Raw genomic sequence first — 26,133 nt, 5'->3', positions numbered from 1 at the left:
GTGCTTCGAGAATCGGCCTGAAATCACAAAGGCAATGTACATTATTTACAACATCACATCGAAGAACTCCCCAACCCTCACAGAATGGTGCAAGATGATCGTAGACATGGGAGGATCTCATGATGATGACTTTGTCCGTGCTTGGCTAGCTCTTATTTTTTCGTGCTTCCTTGCCCCTTCAACTAGTTTGAGCATTTCCCCAAAGAGTTTCCCGGCGGTCATGGATGTCAATGGAATAACGGAAACCAATATATGCCAGTTTGTTGTTGATCAATTAAAGCTTGCATTCACTTCGGGGCGTGCTAACAAGAAGTCTGTTTGTTGTTGTGTTTTCCACCTTGTTGTAAGTGCTTCAAGCTGTTTTGTTTTTTTAAGCATCAATTGTTTACTTATCTTTTCTTTTCTTTTTGCAATCATTAGGTAACTTAAACATTTCTGTTCTTTTTCCTTGTCTCTACGCAGCTGTTGTACCTAGACTCTCTGGATGTTGATGAGCCAATCCCGAACTTGGTACCAAGGGTTTCAGTCTGGAATTTAGATTTAATCTTCAGAGTTATCAAGAAGGACAGGAAGGCTCCAGGAGAATATGGCCAATTGCGGGTAACTCAATTTTTCTGTTTTAGGATATATATTTATTGTCATATTGTTTTTAGACAACACTACCATTTTTTAGAGTAGGCAATTCACTTTGAAAGAGCATGCAAGGTAATGTATCTTTTTGGGCAAGTGCCATACATATATTTCAAGTAGGTCCAAGTAGTTATCAGACTTATTTGAAACTTTTTCGTTTGCCATGCACACAGTTGGATTATGTTCACACGAAGGATTTGTTGGGTTGTTGTATTCTAATAGTAGCTGCTGGAGTACATCTTTTTAGCTCTTTTTTTTGTCTGTGCAATTTACATGTTGAAAAGTAGCAAATTTATACAACCACCCAAGCAACTTATGTTCTGAAAACTAGCAACTTCCACACTAGTTCTTCATTTTTGTTGATTACAGTATCCACTAATAGTAGGCAACAGGGGGGGAAGTGTCATAATGGTTGCAGGAATTTGAAGACTATTAGTAGTACTATTTTTCTTCATTTCTCAGTTCTTTTTTGGTATGGGAGTGCCAGAATTGTTGTCACTCATAGTTTTTTTAATCTTCTTTTGCTATAAACCACCAGCTCAAGACGGACTTTTCTCGGTGTGCGGATGGTAGCTTGTTTGGCAGTATGGACCACATCACCAAATTTGTTGCCGCAAGATTGCCCGAGTCATATGACAAATCAGTAAGTTATCGAGCACTAGTTTTTTGCTCTCACTGTTGTTCCCCTTTTTATCGCCATTTGTACATTCAACCATTTTTTTTCAAAATCTTCAATTGAAGATATGTACTTATCATGTTCTCTACCATCCACTTTTATGTTTTACAGAAGTAAAAGAAGCTCACAGGGTTGGTGCACGAAATGTGTTCCGTAATTTCTCATGCAATGGGGAAGCTCGTGACTGGGGTTGGGAAGATAGATGATGATGAATGGGGGACAAAGGAGGCAGATCCTACTACTGCGGAGACAAGCAGGCGGCAGTCTAACAGAAGGAGCAAGCGAGTACCAGCCGGAAGAGACAGCTTACCAAGTGAGGAGGAGTCGTTTAATTCAGACAGCGACGACAACAAGGCAGCCGACAGTGAAAGCGAGGGAGATGGTAGAGATAAAGGTAGTGATGAAAGCGACAAGATGAAAGTTCAGACAACGATGATGGTCATGATGGATCAAGTGGAGTTCAGGGGAAATCAAGTAGCCAGGGAGCACGACAAATGGTTGATCACCATGGGGGGGGGGGGTAAGTGCTGACATGGGGACGGAAGATGGAACTGAGGGGAACGAGGACAATGATGATGATGAAGAAGAAGAGGATGACGAAAAAGAAGATGATGAAGGAAAGGAGGACGATGACGATGAAGAAGGCGATGGGGATGACAAAGACAAGGAAGATGATGGGCAAGGGAAGCAGGATGAAGATGATGAAGATGACAGCGGAGGTGGCAACGGTGGTTCATGCAGCAATGGTGGCTCCGATCGGGACGAGGATCCCGCAGCTGAAAACCCAAGCAGCGATGATGATGAACAATGCATGCTGCAATTTCTGATTGAAAAGAAGAGGGACAGAAAGGCAAAAGGATTGGATGAGGCAGATAGGATATGTATGAGAGACCTTGTGATGACAGAATTCAAAACTGTTGTTTCCCAGGAACCACGCTTCCCTTTTTTTGAAGTGAAAGAAATGTGGGATATTGATGACATAACCATGGCAACCGAAGCGAAGAGGATGTTCGAAGAGTTGTTGAGGGGGGAAGACTTGGATTTGGGCTTCACATTCAACCCCAAGGAAATATGCCTAAAGGCGACTCGGCAGAAAATAATGAGACAATTTGGCGCCGCTCTAAATGAAGCTAGAGAACAGAAGATTGCTTGTCGAAACCAACTACCACCACTCCCTCCATCAAAGAAGATGAAGAAAACTGTCAGTTTCGTATTGGAGCCATTTGTGATGAACGAAACAGCAATGCATCCGCAAGCATATCGTGCCGAAAATCCCGGTTACGGCCAAGGGGGAAAGCCAACGCAGTCAGCCATGAAAAAATCTGGTCCTTCTCAGCAGCAACAACAAGCAAATTCTGAAACAAAAGAGGCAATTCATGGGAATGCCAAAACACAGGTGGTAAAGAGTATACCATCAAGCTCAGTAGCACCCCCGTGCAGCAAAGTTGGAGATGAGGCAGTACCTACAGGAGTAGATCCAAAGCTTTCGGGTAATTTTCATTCCCAATGTCAAGCAAGTGGATCACATATTCTGGCAACATAGTCTAAGGAGGAAGCAAGACCAGCTGCTTTTCAGGCAAGTTCTGCAGAGGAAACACTGGACCCCACAAAAGTAAGGCCAGTACAACTCAAGGAGGGACCCACAGTGCTAGTAAGCACAGGAAACCACAGCGGAGCACAACCACTAGGTGACTTAAATGGTCAAGTGCCTTTCCCGTCTCAGAGAAATGTGATGCAGTCAGCCAATGGTATCCAGAGGGCCAAGGTGCAAGACTTCAAGGCATCACCTGAGGCTCGATCATTAAATCATGCAGGACACAAAAAGGAGAAAGAGAACATCCCTCCGGTGCTATGTACGGAGATCAATAGGATACAACACCTGCCCGAAGCTGTAACCATGGGAAAAAGTCCGGAACAAAAGTTGCTAAGAGCCCTAGGGAAATTGCCTGTCTGCTCAACTGTACTTGCCCAACCTGAGGCCACAAGTGTTCCAGAAGCAGTAACCATGGGAAAAAGCCCGGAACAAAAGTTGCCAAGAGCCCTAGGGAAATTGCCTGTCTGCTCAACTGTACTTGCCCAACCTGAGGCCACAAGTGTTCCAGAAGCAGTAGAAGCAACTGGCCGGGGGAACACTTACCATTTCTCTAATATGGAGGAGCGGTACCACAAATTCATGCGTGTTAGTGGGAAGGCAACCAATGCACTAGAAATCAATGTTCTAGCTGTGAGTGAGCTGTTTGCAAGGTGTGTTGATCCAAACAGCAAGAATGCCCAATCCAACTCCACAAATCACAACTTAGCAAATGAAGATAAACAACATTTTGAGCAAAGGGACACCGAAAGATCTAATGATTTTTTCAAAGAGTACTGCCCAGCACCAAGTTTCGATCTAGGCATAGATGATTTGCCCACAAGATCTGCAGACAACACAGCACATCAACATGTTGGGTCAAGCACATTTGCAGAGCATGAGTTCAAGGAACTCCGAGTACATAACCAGCCAATCATTGATATAACCAAGGATGATTATCTGTTGGACGTTGAAGGCATTGACCCGTGTGTGCAAGCAGAAGGAAATGTGTACCAAACACCTGAACAAAGTTCTAACCAAGGAGAAGTGGGGTCAGGCAGCAAGATTTACAGCAGTAGTAGCTCAGGAGAGATGCATCCACATCAATTCGAGAGAAGGATTATCAAGCCACCTCCTTGCAAGAGTTCACCATTCATTGACTATAATGAGAAGAAAGTCTACATGCCCAAACCCAAAGCAAATAGATTGTATGCATCAGTTATTTTGCATGGAAGAATTAATGAAGAAGAATCACCAGATGTGGATACTTCATTTCTTTTTTGTCAGCTTTTGCACAATGCACTTTCCCCAGGCAAGGTCTATCATGTTATCCAGGCAATTCAAACTGTGTTTACAAGCAATCCACTTATGGAATCAGGCAACTTGTCTTAGTGTGAAATTCTTTTTTTGAAACAGTCTCTCCTTGATATGACCATGCCCCCATGTGTTTTTCCTAAGTTGAAATGGTGGTAGGCAAATTATGGAAGGATTTTGTGAGCTGAATGCCTCTCTTTTTTTCATGCAGCCCAAGGGTAATTGAATATGGCAAGTACTTTGTCACAGTCAGGGAGCTCGCAAACTCAATGAAGAAGGGAGGTTTTGTCGTGAGCCATGTAATGGAAGTTGGTATAGAGAGTATAATGATGAACTTGCCACCAGACTCAAAGAAGCTCGTGATGCCCGTCAGGTTCTCGGTAAGAAAACGCGAAGCAATTAACAGTGTAGTTTTGCGTTTCTTTCTTTTTCTTTTTTCATAAAAGGTCATGGTCATGTCTGTATTCTTTTTTACATCAGGTTCAGATGCAAAACATGGAATTGAACGGCAAGGAGCTCATTTCCCGGTTCAAGAAGTCGAATCGCTTGGACCGTAAAGACATGGTAAGTCAATGGTTTCTTTACTTTTTACCAATGCATTATATATGACTTTTTATGCTAAAACTTTTGCCCATGAAATTGCTTTCTGTGAAAAGTTGCTTACATATGTGCATAACTTGCCTGTGCATTTTTGGCCGGTTGCTTACATAAGTACATAACTTGCCTATGCATCTTTCTGTTTTTTGGCAAATTACTCACACAAGTACAAAACTTGTGCATTTTTGCTTCTTCAGTCCATGTCGTAATTTGTGAGAGCACACAGAAAAAGTTGCTTAAATCCAGCTTCTAGTATTTTATTTTTTTATACTAACCCCATTTGTTTTTTTCTAACAGATTATGTTCCCAGTTTTAGAGAACATTGACAAGACAAAGCCTAAAACATGCAATCATTACTGGATTTTTAACCTGAACATAAGTGATCGATGTTTCGAAGCTCTTGATTCTTGGAGGACGCTAAAAAACAAGTCTTTAGATGTTTGCACAAGGAAAATGGTTGCAAGTTTTTGGTCTCTATGGGAAGAGCATTACGCCAGTTCCCGTGTCTCGCTGGATGACTTTGGGCTTACCAACATCAACGTTCCAAAACAGAACAATGAGTAAGCATCCACTTCTTTTCACATATTAACTATGGTTTTGTTCAGTTTTTTACAAGTGACACACTACTACATAGAGGAAGCTAGCTAACTAGAAAAGTTCTTTTTTTCAATTTTTGTTTAGGTTCGACTATGGTGTTTTTGCTCTGACGCTAGCAAACGGTTGGGAGGTAAGGGTTGTTCCAAATTTCACAGTTGAGGATATTCCAAGCATAAGGAAACAGTTGACTAACGCGTGGGTTGACAACGCCAACAACAAGGCTCCATGGAAAAGCATACTCAAGTTAGCATAGGTCAGTTTTTTCTCCCCTCACGCACACTACATCCATGTAAATGCATGTGTTGTTTTCTTTGCTCTTTTGTGAACTTTTGGAGTGCCGAGGGGGGTAGTTGCTTGCATAAGAACTTGGAGCAGGAAACTCAATTGCATAAACAGGCAATTTAAGCTTTACTGTGAGGCAAGTTATTCAGAATAACCCATATAAAGACAAATACTATGATCATTACATAACCAGGGAATTGTTGCATTTTTAGCATTGCAGAATCTTATGTATGTAAGTTTTTCGACCATTATGGGGAGATCAAGGGTGTCTGCGGGGCAATTCAAAGCACACAACAGGCAACTCAAAACTTATAACCAGGCAACTCAAACTCTAGTGTGAGGCAAGTTAGCCACAAGAAACTGTAAACCAGAAAATAATAGTTTAGGATGTTCTAACATACAGACCCACAAATAGTTTAATTTGTCAATTTCATTCGACACATCTTTTCAGCCATCTGGTCACTGTTTGACCATTACACCAATCTGATCGGGCAGCTTCCACCATTGTGGTTAACAGAACCACAATAGCTGCACTTGTTCTTTCTCTTCGGATGCAACTCAAGTGCTGATTGAATTCTTTTTGACTTTGCCCTCCCTTTTGTTGTTGATTTTGGAGGGTCTCTAGGAATTACAGGGCCAAGTATGGTAGTAGGTCTTCCAAACTGTGGTTCAACTATCATAGTACCTTGTGCGGCCGCAACAGCTGCATGTAGAGATGCCATACTGAGTGGCTGGTGCGCATGTCCACCACGAGCTTGCATAATAGGAGATGGAATTGCATTGGCATTTTCTTCTTGTGTAGTTGAAGAACCTGGGTGCTGTCCATACCTGTCATCCACTGTTGCTGATGATGCAGGCGATGGTGCCAGTCCAGGAATAGCCACATAGGTTGTGTTTGCCGCGGCAGGCCCCCCTGGTGGTTGTATAGCCCCCATAGTTTGTGGTGCAGGCCAAATTGCTGGTCTAGGACCCATAGGAGGTCACGCAGGACCTCTTGCTAGTGCCGTATGCATCAAAAGTTGTGGCGCAGCTCCTCTTAGCGCTTGCACAGGCCTTGTCATTGTTGAGCCCCTTGAAAGGTGCGGTGCTGCTCCACTGTTTAGTGGCACAATCCCGACAATTGTTGTACAGGCCAGCAGCTTTGTGCGGGAGGGCTCCTGGGTAGTGGTACAGCCCCACTGTGCACCACTGCAGCCCTGAACACTGCTTGTTGGTGTCCGTCCTCACTCATAGAGTTGCCAGCTAGTTTTGGTGTCTTTTTTCTCCATGGTGCAGAACTAGATCGCTGCTGCCTAGGTCCAGAAGAGGTTTGTGCATGTTCGTCAGGACGCACCGCCGGGTCACTAGTTGCCTGAGTGTTACTCGGTGGTGGTGCAGAAGTAGGTTGCTGTTGTCTAGATCCAGAAGGGGCTTGTGATGGCCCTTCAGGACGCATCACAGGGCCACCAGTTGCCTGAGAGTTACTCGGTTGTGGCGTAGAACCATCAGCTGATGGTGGCACATAACCACCAGAGGGCCCACTTGTTGGTGCTGCCGTTTTCTTCTTCTTTGACATGTTGAGATTTTTGATTTCATGACGCGCACCACGCATATGTTTTTTTACAATATCCGTTGCAGCATCTGATGCACTAGCAACCTGGGCAAGACTCCCAAAATCCATCATCCAATTTGCATGCCTGAGTTCCTTCTTCGACTGTGGTGGCATCTCATCAGGTTGGTCTTCGACAGCAGGGGGTGCGTTGGGGATTGCCATAGGTGTCCATCTTCTAAGTATGTACTGTGCTGGGATTTCATCAACACCAAGTTGGTTGAAAACTTTCAAGATATGGCAGCAAAGCATGCCGTCCCTCTCAATCTTGCATCAGTCACATATGTAGTCTCCAGCACTAGCTTCCACCGTGACAAAATAGCCCCTAGAACCATATTTGGCAACCCACTCTTGATTGGGGTAAACCTCATACAAGTTTTCACCATGCGGTCGCACATTGTACCTTGTAGTCAACTGAAACTCATCACGAAACTTCTCGTACAAGTCCCTAGTATACGATCCGTACGCCTGCTTCTCTATTGGGTAAGATGACCACATTTTAGTCTGTAAATGTGCTGTCCTGTAGTCTTTTGAACCCTCCCGGACTAGTATGTGTGTTTGGATTTACTGATATTGCTTCACAAAGTTCAACATGGACTTGTGTGGGTTCACATATTGCTTAAGGACAGCAGTGAACCCCTCACTGTGTTGAGTTGACTGCAAGAAAGGGAAGAATTGGTGCTTGAAGTAGCAGGGTACCCATGTCTCTCTGTACTTGTATAGATTCTCGAAGTGAGAGTCAGTCATAGCCTCATACTTCATCATCAGCTCAGTCCACCCTGCCTCAAATTCTTCCGGCGTCAAGCTAAAGTCAACACAGTTGTTGAAATCTTTGGATAAGCCAGGGTTTCGCCCCAGCAATGCTCCAAGCTTTTCTTGTGCCTTTTTCATAATATGCCAGCGGCAACAGCGGTGCACACTTGTAGGAAAGATCTTTTTAATTGACTGTGCCATTGCGATGTCTTGGTCGGTTATGATGTTGGTGGGTGCTACATTATGCATTGCCTCAATGAAGGTTTCGAATAGCCAATCAAAGCTTGACGCCAACTCTTGCCTAACAAAGCCACAACCCAACATGAATGACTGCCCATGCCTGTTAATCCCAATGAATGGTGCAAAGGGCATGTTGTACATGTTAGTCATATACGTTGTGTCAAAGGAGATACAATCATGATAAGATTCCACGTACGCCTTCCTTGCCGCACCATCGACCCAGAAAATATTCTCAACCCTGTCTTCCTCATCATATTTTATCCTATAAAAAAAATCTAGATCCTCTCTCTGCTGATCTTTAAAGTAAGCAATTGTCTCTATCATATCCCCTTCTTTTGTATCATCCTTGTTCAAGAGCGTCTTGAGGTTTGTAATGTGCTTTGTGCTATAAGGTACAATGAGTTCTGTCCCATAGAAATCTGACATGATGTGTGTCGGTGTCAAAACCGGCGGATCTCGGGTAGGGGGTCCCGAGCTGTGCGTCTAGGCGGATGGTAACATGAGACAAGGGACACGATGTTTTTACCCAGGTTCGGGCCCTCTCGATGGAGGTAAAACCCTACTCCTGCTTGATTGATATTGATGATATGGGTAGTACAAGAGTGGATCTACCACGAGATCAAGGAGGCTAAACCCTAGAAGCTAGCCTATGGTATGATTGTTGTTCGTCCTATGGACTAAAACCCTCCGGTTTATATAGACACCGGAGAGGGCTAGGGTTACACAGAGTCGGTTACAATGGTAGGAGATCTACATATCTGTATTGCCAAGCTTGCCTTCCATGCCAAGGAAAGTCCCATCCGGACTCGGGACGAAGTCTTCAATCTTGTATCTTCATAGTCTTGGAGTCCGGCCGATGATGATAGTCCGGCTATCTAGACACCCCCTAGTCCAGGACTCCCTCAGTAGCCCCTGAACCAGGCTTCAATGACGACGAGTCCGGCGCGCATATTGTCTTCGGCATTGCAAGGCGGGTTCCTCCTCCGAATAATTCATAGAAGATTGTGAACACCAGGATAGTGTCCGGCTCTGTAAAATAAATTCCACATACCACCGTAGAGAGAATAATATTCACACAAGTTCAACTTGCTGACGTATTTTGTGGCGTGACGTCACACCACTACCAAGCCTTTACTTGAATCATTTTTATTATACCACCTCAGCACGTTTAGCGAAGCGATTTCCTTAGCACGTCTTGTCGAAGCAGAGATCGTGTTCCCCTTATTCCGGGATTCCCATCAATACGGACGTGGGTAACCCAACTGCGCCATTGATTGTGGCGCTTGGGAGATAAGCGAGTTTTACCTGGCCGGTGGGGACGTATAGTTTCGCTCGCCCATATATAAGGGCATAAGGATCCACCTCTTTTACCTATGCCTTCTTCCTCCTTTGCTTATCCATCTCCGCGCACTCGAGCTCCAGCGCCCAAGTAAGCACATCTCACCTCGACCTTCTCCAGCCATGTCCGGAGTGGGAGGCAAGTGGATGGCCTACTCCATTACGGAGGGGCACATCGAGAAGCTGCGCGGCGCCGGATACCTATCCAGTGACATCGCGCATCGGCTGCCCGACGAGGGGCAGCTCATCCCCACCCCGAGGCCCCATGAGAGGGTCGTATTCCTTCCCCACTTCCTCCGCGGACTGGGCTTTCCACTTCACCCCTTCGTCCGGGGGCTCATGTACTACTACGGCCTGGACTTCCATGATCTGGCTCCAAATTTCATCCTCAATATCTCGGCGTTTATCGTCGTGTGTGAGGCCTTCCTCTGCATCCAGCCCCACTTCGGCTTGTGGCTAAAGACCTTCAATGTCAAGCCGAAGGTAGTGAAGGGCAGCCAAGCGGATGCGGAGGTGCCATGGTGGGCAAAATGCCCAACGTTACTTGGCTCGAGGGTGCCTTCGTGGAATCCGTCAAAGGGTGGCAATCGGGGTGGTTCTACATCACCGAGCCGCGTGACCCTAAATGGGCAGCGGCCCCCGAGTTCAGATCTGGCATCCCCATGCAGCTCACCTCCTGGAAAGAGAAGGGCTTGCTTTGGGGTAGTTTGGAAGAGCTGACCGGACTCCAGTCTTGTCACCAGACCCTGGTGAACAAGAAGCTTAAGCTTGTCAACATGATCCAGGTCATGCTTGTCCGCCGGATTCTCCCCTGTCAGCAACGAGTCTTCAATTTGTGGGAGTTTGTTCCGGCACAACACCAGACCTTGAGCAGGATCTTCGACACTACGTACGAAGCTGCCTGGAGGGTGCTATTCAAGGGCGCCGAAGCTCCCGCATCCGCTACCGAAGATTCGGATTCAACACGCAGCGTCCGACTGGCGAGGTAAGCCACGTTATCCTTTATGGGACATTTGCTTCTCATAGTTTGACTCTATGCGGGATCTAAACTCCCAATGCCTTTAACAGGACTGGCAGAAGACGTCCAGACAGGTTAACTGTCCGGCTCTCCTTCCAGAAGACCCAGTGGACGCCCGTTTGACAGGGCTGCTGGTCCCGGCACTTTACATAGTGCCGGAGAAGAAGGCCAAGAAAAAGGCCACGGGAACTCGAAGGAGTTCCCGACGCCTGGTGGTATCGGACTCATCGTCCGATAACTCCGAGGAGGACTCCTCCCCTGAATACGAGGGGAAGGAGAAAGAGGCCTCTCCCCAAGCGGGGGGGGGGGGGGGAGAAGAAGAGGAAGGCCTCCCCAACAGGGGAGGCCAAAGGGTCCAAGAAGGGAAGGACCCTTCCTCTGGACTGTTCAGCCAACATCGGCGATGACGACGAGGAGTGGCCCTCAAGGGCCAAGCCCCTGGCGAAATCGTAAGTATCCGGACTCCTAGATGATTTATGATCTATTTGTCACATTGTGTCTTTCTAATGCCGCATACAACCCTGTAGTCCGCCCAAGGACGATCTTCCCGCTTCGTCGAGCAGGTCGTTGGGCACGTCGAATATGGATTCCCTTCTAACCGCCTCCACTCCTCGTGACGCTGACGACGCCGAGGTGGGATCCCAGGAGGGGACCCACCAGGAGGAGGAGGCTCCGAAGGTGCCGCAAGGCAACCTCCCAGACTTCGCACCGGACTCCACACCGAAACCTGCAGTGGTTCCGGAGTCCGGTAGGCGGCCCCTTCGTAAGAAGGGCAAGACGGTGACACCGGCGGCCTCCGTCCAACCGGAGGCACCGGATAACTTGCTGGAGGCTCTCAACGGCGCTTCCATCAAAGAAGAACACCGCACTATTATGAGTGCGGTGATTCAGAAGGTTTAGCTCGCCAAGAGCGGGCTGACCGAAGCCTGCAGCAACCTTCTAACAGGCTTTGAGGTAAGAACTTCAAGATGTGTAATATAATACCGCATAGACAGTAGCCCCTGATGCTCGGTTCGGTGTTCGGAAAGAAAAGCTGGACGGAGGATCTAAAAAGATATATGCAGGAGGTCTAAAAAATATGTCAATATGGGATTGCAGGCTGCGCTGCTGACCTCTACCGCACTGACTGCGGAGGTCGATGCTTTGAAGCAGAACCTCGAGCGGTCCGAGAGCAAGCTCGGCCGTGCCAAAAAGCAGCTCGAGGACAAGGAAGGTGAGTAACCTCGTATTAAATTTGTACCTTACAGAAAAGGATTTTGGTTGCAAGAGAAATAACAAGGATAACGTGGGTACTTCAGGGGCCACGAACGAGGTGGCGACCCTGAAGGAGGCAGTGTCCGTGGCCGAACGCAATGCGGCCGCGGAGCGAGCCAAGCGAGAGAAGCAAGAGGCCGGGTGGCGGAGGTACAGCAAGAGCTCCAGGCTCTCGTGGAAAAGCACGAGGGTTTGGAGCGTGACTCGAAGACTCGAGAGTCCGAGCCTGCGTCGGCTCTTGAGAGTGACAAAGCCGCTAAGGCCGAAGCCCACAAGGCCCTCCAGGAAATCGAGGCATTGAAGAAAATAGCGGCGGGTAAGGCATTTTTCATGCAAAGCAAGCATGTGAATGTGAATTACCTATTACTTACCCGAATTCGGAGCTCTCCAGGAGCGTTCGTAGATCTGCCTTGCAGCGTGTCCGATGCTGCCGCTTTCTACCGGGCCGAGGAGGGGATCTCGACGGAGAAGGTCTTCTGGTCTCAGTATGCCGAGGCCGGACATCCGGTGCCCCTTAGCGACCAGCTGAAGCAGCTGGTCGAGCTCCACAAGGTGGCCGAACAGGCCATGAAGGGCCTCATAGTTCGGCTGTGGCCCATGGAGGCCATGCCGGGGAGCTACTTCGGCCTGGTGCGGTGTCTGGTGGATGCGTGTCCCTGGGTTGAAGTCGTCAAGCACTCCGCCTGCATTGAAGGTGCTCGTCGGGCCCTTGCCCGTGCAAAGGTGCACTGGGGCAGGATGGACGCTGAGAAGCTTCTGACGGACGCGCCGCCGGCGGGCAAGGAGTATCATACGCCCGTAATGTATTATAAGAGTGTCCTGAAGGGTGCCCGCATGATTGCGGGTGAGTGCTCAAAAGATGTAATATTTGAGTAGACTCGCATTGTGTTATTCTGTGCGCTGAAAACTTTGTTCATATGTGCTAAGCAACACTTATTAATTTAAAATATCACCTTCTGTGCGACCGTTTATCAAATCTGAGAGATGGCAAGTCGTCGGCTTCAGCCCCCATGCCACTAGTGCTGGGGTGTTCGGGATAAACTTGAGCGCTCTTGTTCCCACTTTTGGGTCCATCTAGGGAGGCGCTCAACACAACGAACGAGGCAACCGAACTTATAATGCTTGAACACTCTCAGTTAGCCATAGAATTCTATAATTTTAAATTTCGGCGAAGCCCCTAGTGTTCGGAAGACCGAGTTCGGGGCGCTATCCACGCCTGGGCCGGACAAAGCCGGTTCCTCGCTCTAAGCGGCATAAGTCTTTAGGGACTCGAAAAGACCTCTCGAACAGCAACCAGCTCTCGCCTTATCATGACGGTCAGTTTTAGCTTTCTCCACTGAGGCGCTTGCCCAGCTCAACCGGGGCGCAATCGCAGTGGTTCTCCCAGTGCTACCTTAGCCGATACAACGGAACGTAAGGTACCAAAACATGGGAGCCGGGCAAACCCAACTATTGACCCAAGACATGATTTGGAGCCGATGCATATAATGCTATAAGTTCGGGGTGCCGCACTTGTGAAAGTGTTCGGACTTATCACACCATAATGTGGGGGACTTAAGCCCCTGGTGTGTTTAGCCGTACCAAAGTGTACAGATGCAACATGTCATAAATGACCATATATATAAGAAAGAAATGCAATTATAAGCAAAAAGCGATGCATTGTTTATTCAAGGAATACTGCCATGAATGCAGAACGATACAAATAGTGCGGTAAGAAAGGGGTAGGACTGTTAAACATGTCCCCCTCCAGGGGTAGGCTGCGGAATGGTGTATGAAAACGGATTTAATGCTCTTAATGGAGACCACCTGGATACTCGTCGTAGCCTTTTTCCTTCCCTGGCTGTTGCATCATGAGTTCGGCACGTCTACTGCCGGACAGGGCCTCTGGTGAATGGAGTCCTGTGGGTAAAAAAAGAAAAGAGAAAAAGAGTGACACACTTGGGAGCCCCTGGTGTGGTTTAAGCCGCATTCTGGGCTTGTGGTGGTCGTGCCCCTCCCCCTATGCCCATGGTATCTCTAGAGCGTATTGATGTATGTGAGGGACCAGTTTTGCAATGTTGTAAGGGCAGGGGTTGGGGCCACATTGCTACGCATGCTCGGAACATGCCAGGTGGTCTTGTTGTAGGTTACTCCAGGCGCGTTTAGCCGTGTCCGGTCGCTTAACGGCCGGACTCGAAAATTGCCTTAAGAGGCTGCTCTGTACTTCTGCCGCGAGAGCCGCTGTGTGTTCCTCCGTTCGGAGGGAGCGTTCAGTGTTTCTGTTGACCGTGATGACTCCTCGAGGGCCTGGCATCTTGAGCTTGAGGTATGCATAGTGCGGCACCGCGTTGAACTTTGCAAACGCGGTCCGTCCGAGCAGAGCGTGATAGCCGCTGCGGAACGGGACTATATCACAGATTAACTCCTCGCTTCGGAAGTTATCCGGGGATCCGAAGACCACTTCGAGTGTAACTGAGCCTGTACAATTGGCCTCTACACCTGGTATGACACCTTTGAAGGTCGTTTTTGTGGGTTTAATCCTTGAGGGGTCTATGCCCATCTTGCGCACTGTATCCTGATAAAGCAGGTTCAGGCTGCTGCCGCCGTCCATCAGGACTCTTGTGAGGTGAAATCCATCGACGATTGGGTCTAAAACCAATACGGCGAATCCGCCATGGCGGATACTAGTGGGGTGGTTCCTTCGATCAAAGGTGATCGGGCAGGAGGACCATGGGTTGAACTTCGGGGCGACTGGCTCCATCGCATATACGTCCCTGAGTGCACGCTTCCGCTCCCTCTTGGGTATGTGGGTTGCGTATATCATGTTTACCATCCGCACTTGTGGGGGGAAACCCTTCTGTCCTCTATTGTTCAGCGGTCGGGTCTCTTCCTCGTCATCGCTATGCAGCCCCTTGTCATTTTTTTCGGCAATTAACTTGCCTGCCTACTTGAATACCCAACAATCCCTGTTGGTGTGATTAGCTGGCTTTTCGGGGGTGCCATGTATCTGGCAAGAGCGGTCGAGTATTCGGTCCAAATTGGACGGACCCGGGGTAGTTCTTTTGAATGGCTTTTTCCATTGACCGGGTTTAGAGCCTCTGAATCCGGCGTTAACTGCCGTATCCTCAGTGTTATCGCTGTTAACACGGTGTTTGTTTTTGTTGCGACGCGACCTGCCATTGCGGTCCTTGATATCCGGACTGCCAGAGTTTTTGCTGAGGTTGTTACTGCGGGCTAGCCAGCTGTCCTCTCCCGCGCAGAAGCGGGTCATGAGTGATGTGAGGGCTGCCATGGATTTCGTCTTTTCCTGTCCTAGGTGCCGGGCCAGCCACTCGTCGCGGATGTTATGCTTGAAGGCTGCGAGAGCCTCTGCATCCGGACAGTCGACAATTTGATTTTTCTTTGTTAAGAACCGTGTCCAGAATTGTCTGGCTGATTCGTCTGGCTGCTGAATTATGTGGCTTAGGTCATCGATGTCTGGTGGTCGCACATATGTGCCCTGGAAGTTGTCAAGGAATGCGGCTTCCAGGTCCTCCCAACACCCAATTGATTCTGCTGGCAAGCTGTTAAGGCAATGCCGAGCTGGTCCTTTAAGCTTGAGTGGGAGGTATTTGATGGCGTGAAGATCGTCACCGCGGGCCATGTGGATATGAAGGAGATAGTCTTCGATCCAAACCGCAGGGTCTGTTGTGCCATCATAGGATTCAATGTTCACGGGTTTAAACCCTTCGGGGATTTGATGATCCATTACTTCATCTGTGAAGCATAGTGGGTGTGCGGCGCCTCTATATTGGGCTATATCACGACGTAGCTCGAGCGAGGTTTGTCTACTGTGTTCGGCCCGGCCGGAGTTGCTGTATCCGGCGCGGCGATCGTCGTCGCGCATTGTGGGGTGCCCACGCGATCCTTAGATCGATTTTGATTGTCTTGCCTTATCCGCCAATATGTCTCGCAAGTCCGGCGCATTCCCCCGTGGCTTCATACTTTTCGAGCGGTGCCGGGGTACGGTTCTGGTGGAGGGCCTAGAGGCCTCTCTGTCGCGGCCACGAGGTGGTCGGTCAGCCGTATTGTGCGCTGGTGATGCAAGTTTGTATGCCTCCTCCTCTAGTCAGGGGAGCAGCTTGCGTTTGGGGTAGCTTTTGGAGGGGCGTTCGAGTTCATACTCTTCGGCCGCGAGGACTTCAGTCCATCTGTCGGCTAGCAGGTCTTGATCAGCTCTAAGCTGTTGCTGCTTTTTCTTTAGGCTGTTTGCCGTGGCCATAAGCCTGCGTTCGAAACGCTCTTGTTCGACGGGATCCTCGGGCACGACGAATTCGTCGTCGTCGAGGCTTGCCTCGTCTCCGAAGGGAGGCATGTAATTATCATCCTCTACCTCTTCGTCTGCCGCTCTCTCGTGAGGGCTGGCTTTTCCGTCCACTTGTGCTGAATCTTGCTGGAGGGGGTTGTCTTCGGCACTCTCTGGGGTGTTATTATCTCCTGTGCCGGAATCTCCATTCTTGCTGTGGCGGGATTTAGAGCGGCGCGGCTGACGCCGACGCTTGGGCTGTTTCTTGGAGGAGTCTTCCTCCGCTGCTTCTTTGCCATTCCCATCCTTTGGGATGTCCACCATGTATATGTCGTATGACGAGGTGGTCTTCCAGTGCCCCGTAGGCGCTGGTTCTTGGTCGTCTCCGGCATCGTCGTCCATACCGTCGATGTCTTCGGATTCGTAGTCTAGCATGTCGGTTAGATCGTCGATAGTGGCTACAAAGTGGGTGGTGGGTGGGCTTTGAATTTCTTCGTCGTTCGCATCCCATCCGTCCTGGACGCAGTCCTTCCAGGGCTCTCCTAATAACGAGAGATACCTTAGCGAATTCAGGATGTCACCGAAAGGTGAGTGTTGAAAGATGTCCGCAGCGGTGAACTCCATAATCGGCGCCCAATCGGATTAGGTTAGAGGCGGCGCGGGAGGTTCGGAGTCCGGCAAGGAGTCTGGCACCTCGGAGTCACGAGCTTCACAAGGGACAAGGTCAGTATTCAGCTCCATCGCCGTAGAGGTTGAAGCCCCCGAGGCAGTGTCTAGCCACCCATCCTCGATCTGCGCGGTCGGCTCCGAATTAAGGGTCGGAGCGGACTCATGTGCGGCCTCCAGGGCACTGTCCGGCAGCAAAGCTAAATCATGCCCATCGTGATAGTGCGGCGCGCTCGGCTGTGGCTCGAATCCGTCGAAGATCAAGTCTCCACGAATGTCGGCCGTGAAGTTCAGGCTTCCAAATCTGACCTGATGGCCAGGGGCGTAGCTTTCGATCTGCTCCAGATGGCCAAGCGAATTGGCCCGCAATGCAAAGCCGCCGAATACGAAGATCTGTCCGGGGAGAAAAGTCTCACCCTGGACCGCGTCGTTGTTGATGATCGTAGGAGCCATCAAGCCTATCAGTGACGACACAGAGGAACTCTCAATGAAAGCACCAATGTCGGTGTCAAAACTGGCGGATCTCGGGTAGGGGGTCCCGAACTGTGCGTCTAGGCGGATGGTAACAGGAGACAAGGGACACGATGTTTTTACCCAGGTTCGGGCCCTCTCGATGGAGGTAAAACCCTACTCCTGCTTGATTGATATTGATGATATGGGTAGTACAAGAGTGGATCTACCACGAGATCAAGGAGGCTAAACCCTAGAAGCTAGCCTATGGTATGATTGTTGTTCGTCCTATGGACTAAAACCCTCCGGTTTATATAGACACCGGAGAGGGCTAGGGTTACACAGAGTCGGTTACAATGGTAGGAGATCTACACATTCGTATTGCCAAGCTTGCCGTCCACACCAAGAAAAGTCCCATCCGGGCACGGGACGAAGTCTTCAATCTTGTATCTTCATAGTCTTGGAGTCCGGCCGATGATGATAGTACGGCTATCCGGACACCCCCTAGTCTAGGACTCCCTCAGTAGCCCCTGAACCAGGCTTCAATGACGACGAGTCCGGCGCGCATATTGTTTTCGGCATTGCAAGGCGGGTTCCTCCTCCGAATAATTCATAGAAGATTGTGAACACCAGGATAGTGTCCGGCTCTGTAAAATAAATTCCACATACCACCGTAGAGAGAATAATATTCACACAAGTTCAATCTGCTGACGTATTTTGTGGCTTGACGTCACACCACTACCAAGCCTTTACTTGAATCATATTTACTATACCACCTCAGCGCTTTTAGCGAAGCGGTTTCCTTGGCACGTCTTGTCGAAGCAGAGATCGTGTTCCCCCTGTTCCGGGATTCCCATCAATACGGACGTGGGTAACCCAACCGCACCATTGATTGTGGCGCTTGGGAGATAAGCGTGTTTTACCTGGCCGGTGGGGATGTATAGTTTCGCCCGCCCATATATAAGGGGATAAGGATCCACCTCTTTTATCTACGCCTTCTTCCTCCTTTGCTTATCCATCTCCGTGCACTCGAGCTCCAGCACCCAAGTACGCACATCTCACCTCGACCTTCTCCAGCCATGTCCGGAGCGGGAGGCAAGTGGATGGCCTCCTCCGTTACAGAGGGGCACATCGAGAAGCTGCGCGGCGCCGGATACCTATCCAGCGACATCGCGCACCGGCTGCCTGACGAGGGGTAGCTCATCCCCACCCCCAGGCCCCATGAGAGGGTCGTATTCCTTCCCCACTTCCTCCGCGGACTGGGCTTTCCACTTCACCCCTTCGTCCGGGGGCTCAGGTACTACTACGGCCTGGACTTCCACGATCTGGCTCCAAATTTCATCCTCAATATCTTGGCGTATATCGTCGTGTGTGAGGCCTTCCTTTGCATCCAGCCCCACTTCGGCTTGTGGCTAAAGACCTTCAATGTCAAGCCGAAGGTCGTGAAGGGCAGCCAAGTGGAGTGCGGAGGCGCCATGGTGGGAAAAATGCCCAACGTTACTTGGCTCGAGGGTGCCTTCGTGGAATCCGTCAAAGGGTGGCAATCGGGGTGGTTCTACATCACCGAGCCGCGTGACCCTAAATGGGCAGCGGCCCCCGAGTTCAGATCTGGCATCCCCATGCAGCTCACCTTCTGGAAAGAGAAGGGCTTGCTTTGGGGTAGTTCGGAGGAGCTGACCGGACTCCAGTCCTGTCTCTAGACCCTGGTGAACAAGAAGCTTAAGCTTGTCAACGTGATCCAGGTCATGCTCGTCCACCGGATTCTCCCCTGTCAGCAATGGGACTTCAATTTGTGGGAGTTTGATCCAGCACAACACCGGACCTTGAGCAGGATCTTCGACACTATGTATGAAGCTGCCTGGAGGGTGCTGTTCAAGGGCGCCGAAGCTCCCGCATCCGCTACCGAAGATTGCAGATTCAGCACATAGCATCCGGCTAGCGAGGTAAGCCATGTTATCCTTTATGCGGGATCTAAACTCCCAATGCCTTTAACAGGACTGGCAGAAGACGTCCGGATAGGTTAACTGTCCGGCTCCCCTTCCAGAAGACCCAGCGGACGCCCGTTTGACATGGCTGCTGGTCCCGGCACTTTACTTAGTGCCGGAGAAGAGGGCCAAGAAGTAGGCCACGGGAACCCTAAGGAGTTCCCGACGCCTGGTGGTATCGGACTCATGGTCCGATGACTACAAGGCGGACTCCTCCCCTGAAGACGAGGGGGAGGAGAAAGAGGCCTCTCCCCAAGCGGGGGGAGAGAAGAAGAGGAAGGCCTCCCCAACAGGGGAGGCCGAAGGGTCCAAGAAGGAAGGACCCTTCCTCCGGACTGTTCAGCCAACGTCGGTGACGGCGACGAGGACTGGAAGCGGGTCATGAGTGATGTGAGGGCTGCCATGGATTTCAGCTTTTCCTGTCCTAGGTGCCGGGCCAGCCACTCGTCGCGGATGTTATGCTTGAAGGCTGCGAGAGCCTCTGCATCCGGACAGTCGATGATTTGATTTTTCTTTGTTAAGAACCATGTCCAGAATTGTCTGGCCGATTCGTCTGGCTGCTGAATTATGTAGCTTAGGTCATCGGCGTCTGGTGGTCGCACATATGTGCCCTGGAAGTTGTCAAGGAATGCGGCTTCCAGGTCCTCCCAACACCCAATTGATTCTGCTGGCAAGCTGTTAAGCCAATGCCGAGCTGGTCCTTTAAGCTTGAGTGGGAGGTATTTGATGGCGTGAAGATCATCACCGCGGTCCATGTAGATATGAAGGAGATAGTCTTCGATCCAAACCGCGGGGTCTGTTGTGCCATCGTAGGATTCAATGTTCACCGGTTTAAACCCTTTGGGGATTTGATGATCCATTACTTCATCTGTGAAGCATAGTGGGTGTGTGGCGCCTCTATATTGGGCTATATCACGACGTAGTTCGAGCGAGCTTTGTCTATTGTGTTCGGCCCGGCCGGAGTTACTGTATCCGGCGGGACGATCGTCGTCGCTTATTGTGGGGTGCCCACGCGATCCTTAGATCGATCTTGATTCTCTTGCCTTATCCTCCAATATGTCTCGCAAGTCCAGCGCATTCCCCCGTGGCTTCATACTTTTCGAGCGGTGCTGGGGTATGGTTCTGGTGGGGGGCCTAGAGGCCTCTCTGTCGCAGCCACGAAGTGGTCGGTCAGCCGTATTGTGCGCTGGTGATGCAAGTTTGTATGCCTCCTCCTCTAGTCGGGGGAGCAGCTTGCGTTTGGGGTAGCTTTTGGAGGGGCGTTCGAGTTCATACTCTTCGGCCGCGAGGACTTCAGTCCATCTGTCGGCTAGCAGGTCTTGATCAGCTCTAAGCTGTTGCTGCTTTTTCTTTAGGCTGTTTGCCGTGGCCATAAGCATGCGGTTGAAACGCTCTTGTTTGACGGGATCCTCGGGCACGACGAATTCGTCGTCGTCGAGGCTTGCCTCGTCTCTAAAGGGAGGCATGTAATTATCATCCTCTACCTTTTCGTCTGCCGCTCTCTCTTGAGGGCTGGCTTCTCCGTCCTCCTGTGCTGAATCGTGCTGGAGGGGGTTGTCTTCGGCACTCTCTGGGGTGTTATTATCTCCTGTGCCGGAATCTCCATTCTTGCTGTGGCGGGATTTAGAGCGGCGCCGCTGACGCTGGCGCTTGGGCTGTTTCTTGGAGGAGTCTTCCTCCGCTGCTTCTTCGCCATTCCCATCCTTTGGGATGTCCACCATGTATATGTTGTATGACGAGGAGGTCTTCCAGTGCCCCGTAGGCGCTGGTTCTTGGTCGTCTCCGGCATCGTCGTCCATACCGTCGATGTCTTCGGAGTCGTAGTCTAGCATGTCGGTTAGATCGTCGACAGTGGCTACAAAGTGGGTGGTGGGTGGGCTTTGAATTTCTTCATCGTCCGCATCCCATCAGTCCTGGCCGCAGTCCGGCCAGGGCTCTCCTGATAACGAGAGATACCTTAGCGAATTCAGGATGTCGCCGAAAGGTGAGTGTTGAAAGATGTCCGCAGCGGTGAACTCCATAATCGGCGCCCAATCGGATTCGGTTAGAGGCGGCGCGGGAGGTTCGGAGTCCGGCGAGGAGTCTGGCACCTCGGAGTCACGAGCTTCACAAGGGACAAGGTCAGTATTTGGCTCCATCGCCGTAAAGGTTGCAGCCCCCGAGGCGGTGTCTAGCCACCCATCCTCGATTTGCATGGTCGGCTCCGAATTAAGGGTCGGAGCAGACTCATGTGCGGCCTCCAGGGCACTGTCCAGCAGCAGAGCTAAATCATGCCCATCGTGACAGTGCGGCGCGCTCGGCTATGGCTCGAATCCGTCGAAGATCAAATCCCCGCGGATGTCGGCCGTGAAGTTCAAGCTTCCAAATCTGACCTGATGGCCAGGGGCGTAGCTTTCAATCTGCTCCAAATGGCCAAGCGAATTGGCCCGCAGTGCAAAGCCGCCGAATACGAAGATCTGTCCGGGGAGAAAAGTCTCACCCTGGACCGCGTCATTGTTGATGATCGAAGGAGCCATCAAGCCTATCAGTGACGACACAGAGGAACTCTCAATGAAAGCACCAATGTCGGTGTCAAAACTGGCGGATCTCGGGTAGGGGGTCCCGAACTGTGCGTCTAGGCGGATGGTAACAGGAGACAAGGGACACGATGTTTTTACCCAGGTTCGGGCCCTCTCGATGGAGGTAAAACCCTACTCCTGCTTGATTGATATTGATGATATGGGTAGTACAAGAGTGGATCTACCACGAGATCAAGGAGGCTAAACCCTAGAAGCTAGCCTATGGTATGATTGTTGTTCGTCCTATGGACTAAAACCCTCCGGTTTATATAGACACCGGAGAGGGCTAGGGTTACACAGAGTCAGTTACAATGGTAGGAGATCTACACATCCGTATTGCCAAGCTTGCCTTCCACGCCAAGGAAAGTCCCATCCGGACACGGGACGAAGTCTTCAATCTTTTATCTTCATAGTCTTGGAGTCTGGCCGATGATGATAGTCCGGCTATCCGGACACCCCCTAGTCCAGGACTCCCTCAATGTGCATCATACGACCTGTTGACATGAAGTCACAATGGTGGTCAATCCTTTATCCACACAAAAACAGCGCCAAAAATAGCTTCTTTTTTGTTTTCAGCAAGGCAACTCAAATGCAAAGCTTGGGCAATTCATGAAGCTATACAAGCAACTACAACCATACGCCTCAGGCAACACATGAGCAAAATACACAAAACAAACCAGGGGGGTAACTATGCTTTAGTGAGCAAGTTGACCCCATCCAGAAACAAGTACTATTGTACATTTTAGCTACAAAGAGACTAATCATAGGCAAGTTTAGGTTCAACACCAAATTTATTTTATAAAAAAACTAGGCAAGTAGGAACTTTTGCATTGAGCAAGAAATAGGTAAATATTAGGCAAGTCCAGCATCCAGAAACAAATTAGGCATTTTATCTCTTTTTGTACTGTTATAAGCAATTTAGTGTCACTATCAAGCAACTAAGGCATATGTTTGAAGCAAATTAGTGACATGTTTCAAGTAAAATCAAGTACTTGTTGATGGGCTAAGAAACACACAACCAGTAGGCATGTCCAAGTTCTTAAAGTTGGAAGATAGGGGGGAGGTGGGTGTGGTTCAAAACCTGTAGTCAAATTGCAGTTATGAAGGTGAGTAAGGAAGGCCCTTTCTTCTAGCGGTATCCCTTGGTGTGATCACAAATACTTAGTCAAACATGGCTTGTCAATCAACGGATGGTTGTGCTTGCTAACAAAGTAGATCACCTCCCATCTGCCATCTATTACCTTCACAATCATCTTAGCTTTGCAACCAGTTTGCACAATTTTATCTCTTTTTCGTTTCTTGCTCCTCTTTTTGCCCTTACTATCATCATCAAGAAAGACAATAGCCTCATCTTCATTATCATCTTTTGCTTGCTCAACAATGTCATCTAGCACGGGAATCTTTTCTGCCCCTCCGTCATCAACATCAGGCTTTCAAAACTTGTTGCAAACAAACTGTTGTTTTATCAACTCCCCGGTTTTCATATCCTTCCTTGAACTATTCATTTTGATTGAAAAACCCATCTACAAGGAATATGCATTGTAATGCACCTTGGCATCTTCCAAAGTGTCGAACCTCATGCCCACGTAAGGCTCCTTGGGCTGTGACCAAGCTTCATCATCATTTTCAGCACCCAAACCATTACCAACTGTGCCACCGGTATCACCTGCAGCACCTGTGCCATCAAGGGTATGAGCATCACTCCCAGCTGCTACAACTGTAGGTACTTGTGTACTGCCCGGAGCACGCCCCCCATGACTTGACTGCCCATCTGTCTCCATTGCTTCTGTAGCAGCACCATCGACTCTTTGGATGATAGGGGGATTAGGTGATTCCGCCACAAATTCTGCATTTCCAGTAGCATGTTGTGTACAGTACAAAGGATCATCATTATTTTCAGCTGGTTCCTCATTTAGGTCAATCATTGCCAGCCTGTTTTATTTATTGAGAATATGGGAAAAAGTAAAGCAAGTCAGCAGAGGGATGGAAGCAAGTAGCACAGTAAATACAGGCAAGCCAATAGCACACCTACCCAAGCACACAAAAATAGCTCAATCATGTTCAACCTGTGCATTTTTTCAACCAGAAAAATTAAAGCAATTTTTATGTTGTTGAGGCAACCTAGTACCACACTAAACTCAGGCAAGCAAACAACACAGCAACGCAAGCACACCAGATTCACAAGATAGCAATTGAACATAACCAGGCAATTCAAAGTGCACTATCAGGCAACCCAAATCATATAATCAGGCAAGTCAAACTATATATGTCAGGCAATATATTATTTTTCAGGATATGTATGTTTTTTTTGAACTAATGAATCATGTTTGTACATATAAACATAAAATAGGCCTTTTGTTTTTTGTGTTTCATAATATATTTTCTTATTTTATTTTTCTTAAACGCAGGCAACATTTGATTTTGGGGAAGCAAGCATACTGCCATAGAAGTGCTACTTTGAAGTGTCTTCAGAATGGATTTCACTCCCAAATCAGAGAGATTAGAGCATGTTTAGTGTTAGGAAAAACTTAAGTTAGAATTATGGGCATGATTGCTCTTTTATATTCAGACTACTTCTGCTTTCAGTACCTATGTTTGTGTGTTAGAAAGAACTTAAGTTAACATTTCTAGGTTTCATCTATTACAACAGCAAGTTTGTGTGTTTTTGGATATGCTCAGTATGTTTTGAAGTAACGTTTCGCCGCTGAGATAGTTGTTGGTATATGGATTTTCTTGTTGGCTTTTTCCTTCTTTTGCAGGATGAAATACTAATAATTTTGCCACTGTATCCTGTCAACTTTCCAACTTTTCTTGGATCATGGTGAAGGATATGATACAACAAAGGTAAATTGTACTACGCAACTGTCTCTTGTTTTTTAGTTGCAATTTTAGTTACATTTATTTCTTCTAGTGTTTTTTCACTATCGAAACCAAGGAATAATGGAAACAAATGACCAAGAGGAATCTTTCTCTAGTTTTCTTCAAGAGTTGCCTTGACATCATTATGCTTTTTTGCTTAATCATATAATGCAAGTTGCTCCAATAAGCCATTTGTTTTTGGTCCACATGCTCCCAAAAGATCTGATAGGGGGGGAAGCCTTGTTTTCCCCTTCTTTTCCATAGTGATGTCAGTATTTCATTGTCTTATAAATTTCAAAAGTGTTCATGTTTTGCCATGGCATAAGTTTTCAAAGTTTTGTGCATACATATACTTAGTTGCCTCATCATAGCACTGTTTTTGCCCACATAGAATGTCTTTTTTGCACTGTTATAAGCAATTAATAGAACCGGAACACATTAGAAATAGATCATGATCAGTTGTTTCTCATCCTCTTTATAAGTACTGTTTTTGCTCAGTTGTTTTTCTTGCTTAAGGCATTATATTTTCCTAATATTTTTGTCCCCAGCATTTACTATCAGCACTTGCCTACCGATTTATAAATGTGTTCATATGCAATAGATTTGCAAATAGATTTTGAAAACCGGGAAGAAATATCATGCTTAACATCAGACTAAATTTGCCCAAATCAGGGGGCTGAAACTTGCCTAAACAGCACACTAAACATGCTTAACATCACATCTTTTTTACACAATGTTTTGCACAACTGAAGCCTTGTACAAATCGTGGGGAAAGAGGAGGGGGATCTGGAAGATGAGCTAAATCTGACCTTTTTGCCTTGCTTTTTTGCCTTTTTGCCAGGCAATCAGGAACAAGGCGCCTAGAGAAGAAACATCAATGGAGCCGTCATTGGAGGGCCGTGAAGGGTTTCTTGGATCTGGAAGTGGTGAGGGGAAGGGGCGTGCTGTACTTTTTTGCTTGGGAGAGAAGAAGATGGGGCTGGGGGTTAGGTGAGGAGAAAGGCAAAAAGAAGACCCGTAGGGGTGGGGGAGGGATCGGGCGAAGGGGAAGGACCAGGTGATTTGCTCGCTCGATGGGTGGCTGCTGGAATCAAGAGCGGGGGCCAGGTACTTTCGTATCCTGGACAGGGGGGGGTGGACAGAAAATTACTATATCTGGGTGGCTGCCAGGAAACGCTAGGGAGCACCCGACTGCTCCCTAGACGCGTCCTATATATATATATATGTGTGTGTGTGTGTGTGTGTAAAATGTTTGGGGCACCTTGTTCGGATCCAACCCGTTAACACTTTTTTTTGGAAATAATCACTAGTGCCTTCCAAATATTCTCCTTTCCATTTTCTGGTTGCATGCGCTCCACCGACATTGATTGGGAATTGGTTTCCAAAAAACCGGAAGCTATTGATTGCCTCGAATGATGTATTGCCTTATATAAATTCTGCTGGTCTTTGTTAAAATAGTTTGTACACTTGTACTTTGGTACATACGTACCCAAT

The 26,133-nt window shown here is 48.5% G+C and overlaps 1 long non-coding RNA gene across 1 annotated transcript; it reads right to left on the bottom strand.

Moving 5' to 3' along the window:
- Positions 1–22,253: 22,253 nt before the first annotated feature.
- On the bottom strand, positions 22,254–25,652 carry LOC123134122 (uncharacterized). Its single transcript, XR_006465511.1, has 3 exons — positions 25,449–25,652; positions 22,862–23,712; positions 22,254–22,274 (listed from the first exon to the last, which is right to left on the bottom strand). It is a non-coding gene; the product is annotated as an uncharacterized lncRNA (long non-coding RNA).
- Positions 25,653–26,133: the final 481 nt, after the last annotated feature.

This window comes from Triticum aestivum, chromosome 6B (genome assembly GCF_018294505.1).
Source record: "Triticum aestivum cultivar Chinese Spring chromosome 6B, IWGSC CS RefSeq v2.1, whole genome shotgun sequence".
Lineage (NCBI taxonomy): Eukaryota > Viridiplantae > Streptophyta > Magnoliopsida > Poales > Poaceae > Triticum > Triticum aestivum.
Note: the sequence above shows the minus strand (reverse complement) of the source record. Positions and strands in the feature narration are given on the sequence as shown.